The sequence below is a fragment of the Lissotriton vulgaris genome, chromosome 4_1 (genome assembly GCF_964263255.1).
Source record: "Lissotriton vulgaris chromosome 4_1, aLisVul1.2, whole genome shotgun sequence".
Taxonomy (NCBI): domain Eukaryota; kingdom Metazoa; phylum Chordata; class Amphibia; order Caudata; family Salamandridae; genus Lissotriton; species Lissotriton vulgaris.
The window spans coordinates 282588810-282599057 of record NC_141691.1 but is presented as its reverse complement, the minus strand read 5'-3'; the positions used below and the strand labels follow the sequence as shown (position 1 = coordinate 282599057).

At 41.9% G+C, this 10248-nt stretch overlaps 1 long non-coding RNA gene across 1 annotated transcript; it reads left to right on the top strand.

Moving 5' to 3' along the window:
• The first annotated feature begins 8394 nt into the window (after nt 1-8394).
• On the top strand, nt 8395-10226 carry LOC147718659 (uncharacterized). The gene is made up of 6 exons (XR_015309995.1): nt 8395-8483; nt 8596-8660; nt 8897-9030; nt 9125-9223; nt 9316-9373; nt 10030-10226. It is a non-coding gene; the product is annotated as an uncharacterized LOC147718659 (long non-coding RNA).
• Nucleotides 10227-10248: the final 22 nt, after the last annotated feature.

Here is a 10248-nt window from a genome sequence, read left to right as displayed (position 1 = left end):
ATTTGCGGGCAAGAGGCGGGTCCTTTTGGAAGTCACAATGCCACCAGCAGAACTAAAAACACGTTCTGAAGACACGCTTGCGAGTGGGCAAGACAAGTAATTGATAGCCAGGTTGGTGAGTTCTCGCCATATGTTTCCTTTCCCATGCCAATACGCCAATGGGTCCTCAGTAATATTGACCGCTGTTGAGTCATCCAGATAGGCCTGCACCATTGAAACAATGTTCTCCCGGATTCCTGTACTTTGCACTTCTGTGTCCTTTCTGGGACAAGCAAACCCTAGCTGACTTAGCCAATCCTCTTCAGACATATCGCCTGGGCCTGGTGCAGGTGATACAGTTGCTGGTGTGGTTAACGGCTCAGAGGAAAAGTCACTCACTTCTGCCACAGGCACAGATGCAGAAGTGTTTTTTTGGGACGCCTGATGGCCTGCTGATTCACTAGTAGTACTGTCTTCTCCTACAGTTTCCTTTCGCTCCCTTTCAAAATGAATGGCTGACTGAGCTAGCCAACCTTTGTACTCTGTAACATCTGATGTTTCAAAAGGAATTAATACTTTGCCAAACAATGCCTTTTTGTAACGTGGATCCAGAATAGTAGCACAAATGTAGTGCTGTTGTTTCTTGATATTTACAAGCCGTTCATTGCTAACTAGGCGTTGTAATAATCTCTGCGCCAACTCATATGCTTCATTCTTTCCAGCATCCTTTAATATTGAAGACACCGCCTTGACTTGGTGCTCGAGCTTCAGCAACAATGGGATAGCTTTTCCCACATTACAGTCCTCCCTGCTGACTTCACGCGTGAAGACCTCAAAAGGACGAAGCATGTCTGTCAGGCTTTTAACTAGCTGCCATTGCTCCACCGCTAGCATCATTTCTGTCGTACCACCACCCAGGTTGTAGACATACTCATTGACTACTGGAAACAGCTCATGCAGATGCTCAAGCATGTAGAAGGTTGAGTTCCAACGTGTTGCCACCTCCTGGATAAGTGCTTTCACTGGCATTCTACGTTCATTTTGCTGGCGCCTCAGCTCCTTCCGGGCCTTAAAAGAATGGTTGAAATGTGTGCATATTCTTCTGCAGATGGTCAGTATTTTGTCGACTGCAAGTTCTTTTTTCAAGAACTTTTGCAAGACCAGGTATATACAGTGCGCCAAACACGCCACTCTGAAATAGTCACCGTCCTCCATGGCCTTAACTACATTGCTGCCATTATCAGTGGCAACATAACCAACCTTGCATTTTCTTGGGGGCAGCCATTGCGAGACCTTTTTGTTAAAGTCATCCAAAATGTTGTCTGAAGTATGACTTTTCTCCATGCCAAACATGGCTAATGTTGCATGTTTACGAGCACCCTTAAAAATCTCGACCAAGTCACCACCTGCATTTATCTGTTTTGCAACCCCTGAAAAAGAGACCCAGTGTGCAGTGATGCACATGTAATCAAGGGCTTGGCAACTGGTCCACATGTCTGTTGTCAGGTGTATAGTGTGAACAGCACTCTTCTGCAAAGCTTCCCCAATCAACTCAAGCACCTCTTTATGTAGTGCTGGAACAGCAACCCTGGCAAAATAGAACCGGCTAGTAACCTTCCATTTAGGGGCCAGTGTTGCCACGAGTTCAAGAAAACCCACACCTTTGACAAACGAAAAAGGGAGAAGGTCCACCGCTAGCATTTTAGCCAGCTTAGTGTTATACAGGCGCACAATTGGGTGGTTGCGTTGAAATGGCGCATCTGAGGAGAATATGGCTGTAATGGTGCGCTGGACAAATTTACTGGATGATGCTGATGACTTCTTCGACCCAGTTGTGCTCAGTGTTGACATTTTCCGCATTGGTGTGTCTCCCAGACTCTCAGTGTGCCTCCTATGTGTTGCGGAGGGTGTGGTGCTGCCAGGGGTACTGGGTGCAACCGGACAAATGTCTGACGCTTCTACCTCCCCGTCATCTTCAGATGAAACATCTAGTACGGGTATATTTTTGCCACTTGCCCTTTGGGATTGCTTTCCCTCGATGTTTGCTAGGTGCGCATACCATTCGACACCGTGCCTTCTTTTAAGATGACCTATCTGGCCTCCGGTACCATAGTTGGTACCAGGCTTACCACGGCTAACTCTAGTCTTACAAATGGAACAAATGGCTATGCAATCATGCTTTGCATGGACACTAAAAAAGTTCCAACTGGGGACTGGAAACTTCTGGTTTTGCCGCACGAGGTGATACTGCCAATGCCAGATGAAGCAGTGGTGGATGAGCCTTGCAGACATCTACTGGGTTGTGCAATTATTGCAGCAACCCTACTTGAGGGAGTCGAGCTGGATGGAGGTCCCCTCTGGGGAGAAAATATGGGAGCTGTAGGTTTTGTTGAACTTGTTGTACTACTTGACTGCGTTGGTGGTGCTACCAGTGCCACGTCGCCAGGGTCACGCTCAGCATGACGTCGGGATAGGGTATAAATGTCTGTCTGCTGCATGGCCGGTGTGGCTGGAATGACGTGTGTGATGACTAGGTCATTGCTGTCATCCTGTTCATCAACATCAGAATGCACCACTTCATCAAGTCCGACGTTCGGATCCATAAGTATGAGCTTTCCGGGGCCCTTCCTTTTAACATTTGATACCTTTCTCAGCTCATGGTGTGCCTCCCTCTCAGACGTCGGAGATGGTTGCCAATCTAGATCCAGATCATCTGATGGAGCGGGGCTTGAAGAGGAACTTCTACACACCCTCCTTGATCTTTTCCTTGCTGGGGAGCTGGGAGAAAATGAATCATCAGGAGGAGTGGCTTCGTCTTCCTGACATGATACCCCGGCTCCAAAGTCAATTTCCTCCTGTGCCCCTACTTCTGGAAGAACAACCATTGTGGGCACTTGCACCGCTCCATGCGCCGCTACATGGGCCTCTGCACTGACCTCTACTTGCAACTCTCCATGGACCTCTCCTTCTCGGCCTTCTCCTTCTCGGCCTTCTCCTTCTCAGCCTTCTCCTTCTCGGCCTTCTCCTTCTCGGCCTTCTCCTTCTCGGCCTTCTCCTTCTCGGCCAGCTCCTTCTCGGCCAGCTCCTTCTCGGCCAGCAGCTCCTTCTCGGCCAGCTCCTTCTCGGACAGCTCCTTCTCGGCCAGCTCCTTCTCGGACAGCTCCTTCTCGGACAGCTCCTTGGACAGCTCCTTGCGCATGTACTTGTGCTTGTACTAGTAGCCCATGCAGTTGTTGTTGCAGCTTTGGTTGTTGAATAGTACTTGTGAGATGAGTTACAACCTGTGTTGATTGTGTGCTGCTACTTTCTTGCGATGAGCCAACATCACTGGTCGTTGGTGATTGAACCACTAAACAGGCTACCTGTGCAGCACTCATGGTGGACTTTTGTTTTTTCCACAAAAATTTAGTGGTCGAGGCACCAGTCTCCTTGGTAAGTGGTGCCACTTGCTTCTTCTTCTCCTTAGTAGAGACATCTTTCTTGCAAGAGGAGCTACGGGCACCTCTTTTTGGAGCCATCTTCTTCAGATGTCGGAACAGCAGGCCGCAGCAGGACTTCTTCCTGGCACTGATGCTCAACGATGATGCGGAGTTCTTGACTTTGTGCACCTAAAAGCAAACGAAGACAGAGGAACATCAGTTAAATATATGTTGCATATGTAGCGCTTCAATTAATAGTTTGCAAGTAGGCATTTATGAATACACACGTGCACACCACAATATGGAAATATCAAAAATAAGAATTGCTAAATTTTTGGGAAACAGGAATTTAACATTGATCCAAGAGAGCCCACAGAGAGGGTTGTAGTTTCATGTACCACTGACTCCCCCTGGGCACAATGGGTGAAAGCAAGGCAAAATGGGTGCAGGCCTATGGCACAAAGCTCATTGCCTGCCTTCAAAATGGCCGCTTGACCCCCATCGACATGGCCAGGACCATGCCTCAAAATGGCCCCCACCAACATAGCCAGTCCCCAACCCCTACTCCAAAAAGTCAAAAAACACAACACAAATCACCACAATCCAATGCCATCCATCAAGTTTCAGAAGGTTTATGCTGCCTGCTGGTGGTTTTCTGGTGCAGAATTGCAATTTTTGCAATTTTGCGAGTGCAAGATTGTTGCTTCACGACGCGAACGTGGCGAAAAACCCGCAAAATCCGCGAACAGACCGATTCTGGGCCCCCTGGGCATAATGGATGAAATCAGAGCACACTGGGTGCAGGCCTATGGCACAAAGCACACAACCTGGCTTCAAAATGGCCCCTAGACCCCCACCCACACGGGACCAGGCAATAAAATGGCCCCCACCCACATAGCAAGCCCCCAACACCACCCCAAAAAGTCGTAAAACACACAAAAATCACCACAATCCAATGCCATCCATGCCCTGGCCAGAATCATGTTAAAATTCAACGAAACAGTTGTATCATGCACCCATAACTAAGCCTGGTCCAACTGGATACTGTGGCTAGCCAGTAGCCACTATATAATATTTTACTTAATGTTTTGAAAAAAGTTCCAAAATTGTAGCTAATGCCCCAAACAAACATCAACTTATCAACTTACTTGTGAAATCAAATTTCTAATCCAAAAGCAATCCAAAGAAAGTCAAAAAGGCCTCAAATCCAAATATCCAGCAGCATCCACAATAAGTAATCCTTCCCAGTCAAGATCAAATTCAAAATGGACAAAGCAATGGGAGGAGCTTGCTGGACAGGAACCGGAAGAACTTGGTGACTGGGGCACTTCCTTCACCACCCCACCACCCCCCCCCCCCACCAAAATGGACTCCTTGCAATTAATTATGGTGCCTGCTGGTGGTTTTCAATTCATGCAATTTGGGAAGAAGGGGACCCCTATATATTAAAATGATGCACTTGCTATACATAGGGAAACTAAACTATTTGGTAAAGGTCTATAGCCAAGTGAAGACACAAAGATACTCAACCACAAAAAATATGTATAGTTATCAATATATACTACCATATGAACTCACTACTCACCAGATTATAGACGTTATTAGATATATATTTATTTTATCCTGAACATTTTATGTTTTCATTTTTTTGATTTTTTTGAAAATATTCATTGTATACAAATATATCTTTTTCATGAAATACTTATAATACATAGACAGTTAAAAACATTGTGAGAAAAACATGTAACATAACGAGTGATTTATGCAATATGGCAAGGTAGGTCACAACGCACGTTTCGGCTGGCTAGCCTTCTTCAGGTGGCCATATATTGCACTGAAATGTTAAAAACAACAAGGTGAGTGAGAGTTAGACAATTATATACATAATACATACCTTCTATCAAAGGGCTTATCGTTTGTCCCCCACTCTGGTGTAAATAAATTTGAACTGTTCTCAGACCTCATGGCCTTTTTACGAAAAATATGGCTTCTTTTTCTGTGAAAATCCATTTGAACAACAGGCTGAGAACAAATCTGGACTAGCACCCGAATCTGTTTTTACACCTACATTGGAACAAGTTGCTCCTGAGGTAGCAATTTTTGAAAAAGTTGTATATAACAAACTTATGACAGTGACTAAATATATTCCTCGAACTCCCTTCAACATCACCCATGATGAACACTTAGCATTGAACACTCTCAAAAATTCCTCAGAGGTAACGATAAAAAACTGCGACAAGTGAGGGGGCATTGCCATTATGGATACACAAAACTATATCCACAAAATGGAAGAGATGCTGAATGACACAAGATTTTATTCTAAAATAAACAGGAACACCACTAATGTCACAAAAACCAAAATACTACGCTTAACAACTCAAGCTTTTAATAGCAACATACTCTGCCAAAAAGAATACGATTATCTTAATGTAGAGAATCCCAAGCTTGCATGTATTTATGGGACCCCTAAAGTCCACAAGGATGTTGAGAATCCTCCTTTCAGACCCATTGTGAGCAGCATTGGCTCTGTTACCGAACCAATATCTAAATATTTGGATGCGATTCTGCGTCCATACATCCAAGATACACCAGGGCACATCAAGGATACCTCTCAAGTAATCAATAGTTTTGAAGGCATTCCCTTCAATCCTAAAACACAATGGTTAGTTACCCTTGATGTGGAAAGCCTCTATTCAAACATACCCCGAGAAGGAGCATTACAGGCAGTGACTTGGTTTATTGAGACCTATCAAGTTATCTGCAATAGTAAATTCATCACTGACTGTTTAGCCATTATCCTCACTAAAAACATCTTCGAGTTCAACGGCTCTCTATGCAAACAGATGAAAGGTGTCAGTATGGGCACATCTTGTGCCCCTACCATAGCAAACATTTATGTCACCTTTTTTGAACACCAATTCATCTTTAAAGAAGAAGCTCCGTTCTTTGAATCAGTGATCCAGTGGTCACGCTATATAGATGATATCATCTTTATATGGGACAGTGACCAAGATACTTTATCAGAATTTACACAATGGCTCAATTTATGTGATGAGAATCTGGCCTTTACTGCACATCACAGTAATGTAGAAATTAAATTTCTAGATATCATGCTAAAACATGAAAATAATGCCCTTTATGTGGATCTTTATATCAAGCCCACAGCCCGAAATACAATACTACATCATAGTAGCTTCCACCCTTTGAAACAAAAGAATGCAATCCCATTTGGTCAATTCCTACGACTACGTCGTAATTGCACTAAAATCAGCGATTACGACAGTCGGAGTGAAGACATGAAGACCAAATTCAAAAACCGAGGCTACCCGCACCGAGTCATTCGGGATGCATACAAAAGAGCACGTTTCTTTGATCGCCAACACCTGCTATCAAAGAAAACTGAACCTGCGAAAAACAATTTGATTTTTGTCACACGACATTCTGTCCTCAATGAACAAATTAGGCAAATCATCAGCTCACACTGGTATTTGCTTAACATAAACAGGACTCAATCAGAACAAATACAAAAACCCATGTTTGCGTACAGAAAGAATAACAATATCAGGGACATAGTAGTACGGTCGAGGATGCTCCCCTCTAAACCAACACTACAACGTGGCATTTTTGACTCTCGCCCCATACATGGAAACTTCAAATGTTGGGGATGTAAGTCATGTGCTCAATGCATAGAGGGAAATTCTATATCCCATAATGGCATTACCGTGACAAGCAAGGGCATAAGTAATTGCAAAACAAAGAACTTGATATATCTCCTGTTATGCCCATGCAAAAAAGCTTACGTTGGGGAAACCTCCAGATCCCTTAATACCCGCCTAACAGAACACAGATCTGCTATACGTACTCAAAAACTTACCGCACCACTGGTATCACATTTCCTGGAACATAATCACTCTCCCGATGATGTTAAGTGGTTTATACTAGAAAAAATTACACCCACAGCAGGGCTCTGCTGTGACAAAGTACGTAAAAAGCGGGAAGTCTATCACATATTCATGTTCAATACTGTTTCCAATGGTCTTAATTCAGAAATTCAGTGGGCTGACACCATTATATAATCGGCCTATCTAGCTAACATTGAAACTATTGACCTTAAGGAGCATACAGTTATATACATGAGGTTAGACCTATTATAGATTAATACTCTACATTGTTACTATAATGGTCTTAATTGTGAACAATAGTGAGATCATCTGATCTCATTCTAAAACTAGAAAGCTGGAGGAATGAGGAAAATACGAAATTCTAGAAACATCCAATGTAAATAAGTAAATATTGCATATTATGTATACGTTGTAAATAGCACATGAATGTCAAAACCACAATTTGTACATTATTTGTATATACTGATGTAAACTACAAGTACCTAATCACTATCTGTGACATTATATCCTACTTTCATTTATACCTATGGCCACCCTTCATACATACTACTATATGTTGACCCGTTTGCTGACTCTATCTGGGCATTCATTTCCCGTGCAGAATTCTGGACTGTGAACTTGGAGCTTCCTGTTCATACAATACGTCCTATGCGTAGATAATCATCATGTCTATATACAGATCTGTTTCCAACATTCGGCTCACATTTCCTTGCTTCTTTAACAACATTAATATGCTCCCAAGTTCATCTGTGCTCTCCTGATAGGCCCACTATTAATACTATTACTTCTATCTTTATTATTTTTTACTTATATAGGTTTATTTTACTAATTTTGGTATGTAACTAGTTATTTTATTTTATTTTTTTCGGGATGCGAGCAGTTTGCATCACCTTTGCAGCTCTTTCCATCTTTTACTTTATTATTTATCGTGCCCCACGCCGATATTATGCAGTTCTCCGTCCACTACCGGGACCCTTCGTTTTTGCACGCACTAATCCGGCGCCGACTCGTAGTATTCGCAGTCCTATCTCTATGACCACATTTGTCGACCGTGGGTCATTGGCATAGGGATAAAAGGCGTACCTAACCTTTACGCCGGTTACACACGTCTGACCCTGGTGTGACATACGCCGCGCTTCTGTCCTACGAGAGCCATAGCTAGATGCCTTCATTTGAATCCACGGTAAGCTTGGTGACCCGATGCCTATCAGACTCGTTACGCTAACATAGGCACGTTAGTAATCTTTTCCCCGTTTAATTTAATTTTCTCTTTGTGCTTGTCATGTATTTTTCAGATCACAAGCATAAATTACTGCCCATGACCCCTGACTCTCGGAAGAACGATCCACGAGCCCATTAGGTAATTCACAGTCCCTTACATCTACGCTGTTTGTGAGTTTAGCCACGTGTTTATTTTTGTTAAACCTTCATGTAAAACGGAGGCTGCGGAGTTCCATTACATTACATCTCCAGAGTCTATTATTAAACATCATTTTTCATGATCCTATATAATACGTTCTTCTGCATTATAAATATCACCCCTCTGGAGGAATCCCTTTCTTAATCAGTGACACTGTGGTCGTCTATTTATTTCAGGAACCCATCCAAATATGTATCTGTGCACCTTTATATCTTCGATGCACAGCTGATCCAGTCCTGCATGACCGCCTTGAATATCCAACCTTATCTACCTGCTAGTAAACAAGACTATAATCAAGCCCGATATTTAGGTAATTTAGAACCCATCTTGTTTTTTAAATTTTGGCACCCCCATGTATATATGTGAAACCTCAAGTCTTATACCAATTATCTGTTATGTTTCAGCTTCAAATTATAATTTTTATAAAAAAAGAAATATCTTCAAGGAAATTGTCACTTTATCTAATTATGTAACGTCGCGCGGACGGAACACCACCCTCTAAGGTACACCTCTTTCACTGCACGTACATTTATTATAAATATATAATGCGTATGTCTACTTATACAGGTCTTTTATCTTGCCTTTTCCATATCAGATATCAACTTCACACCTAAACCCAAAAGGACGTTCAGTCTTTCCTGCAACCCTATTAGGTAAGCACACATACTTTAGGCCTATATCTCGTATAAGATATTTGCGACTAATAGTGGGCATTTTTATCTCCATACGTCCATTTTCACGTCCATATATATTTAAATGTACTATGGATTTTACATCAGGTTAATATACAAGTGATCTAGATTTAACAACACCTTGTATCAATCCTATGACAACAATGAGTGCCTAGGTTATTCAAGGTTTATATTGTTTTGTTGTGAAATGCATATATAGATATGTATCTAGGATGTTTTTAACATCTATCCGTCTGGTTTCGTGTTAGCATATATTGAAATGTATTATGAACGTTACATCAGGCCACTATACAAGTGATTGAGATTCAATAACACCTTTAATCAATCATATGACAACAATGAGTGCTCAGGCTATTCAAGGCTTAACAATTTACTTTATTTTGTGGTAAAATGTAAATATAGATATGTACTTAGGATGTTTCTAGCATCTATCAACTGTAGGATTGCACATAGGTCCTGCCTCAGATGTGTCTCCCATTATGATATGTACTGTTCAGTTTGACTGTAGACATTAAGTTCTTTATATATTTGACCTACGAAATGTTGTTTAAAGTCACCTATGTATTATGTATATAATTGTCTAACTCTCACTCACCTTGTTGTTTTTAACATTTCAGTGCAATATATGGCCACCTGAAGAAGGCTAGCCAGCCGAAACGTGCGTTGTGACCTACCTTGCCATATTGCATAAATCACTCGTTATGTTACATGTTTTTCTAACAATGTTTTAACTGTCTATGTATTATAAGTATTTCATGAAAAAGATATATTTGTATACAATGAATATTTTCAAAAAAATCAAAAAAAAAAAATGAAAACATAAAATTTTCAGGATA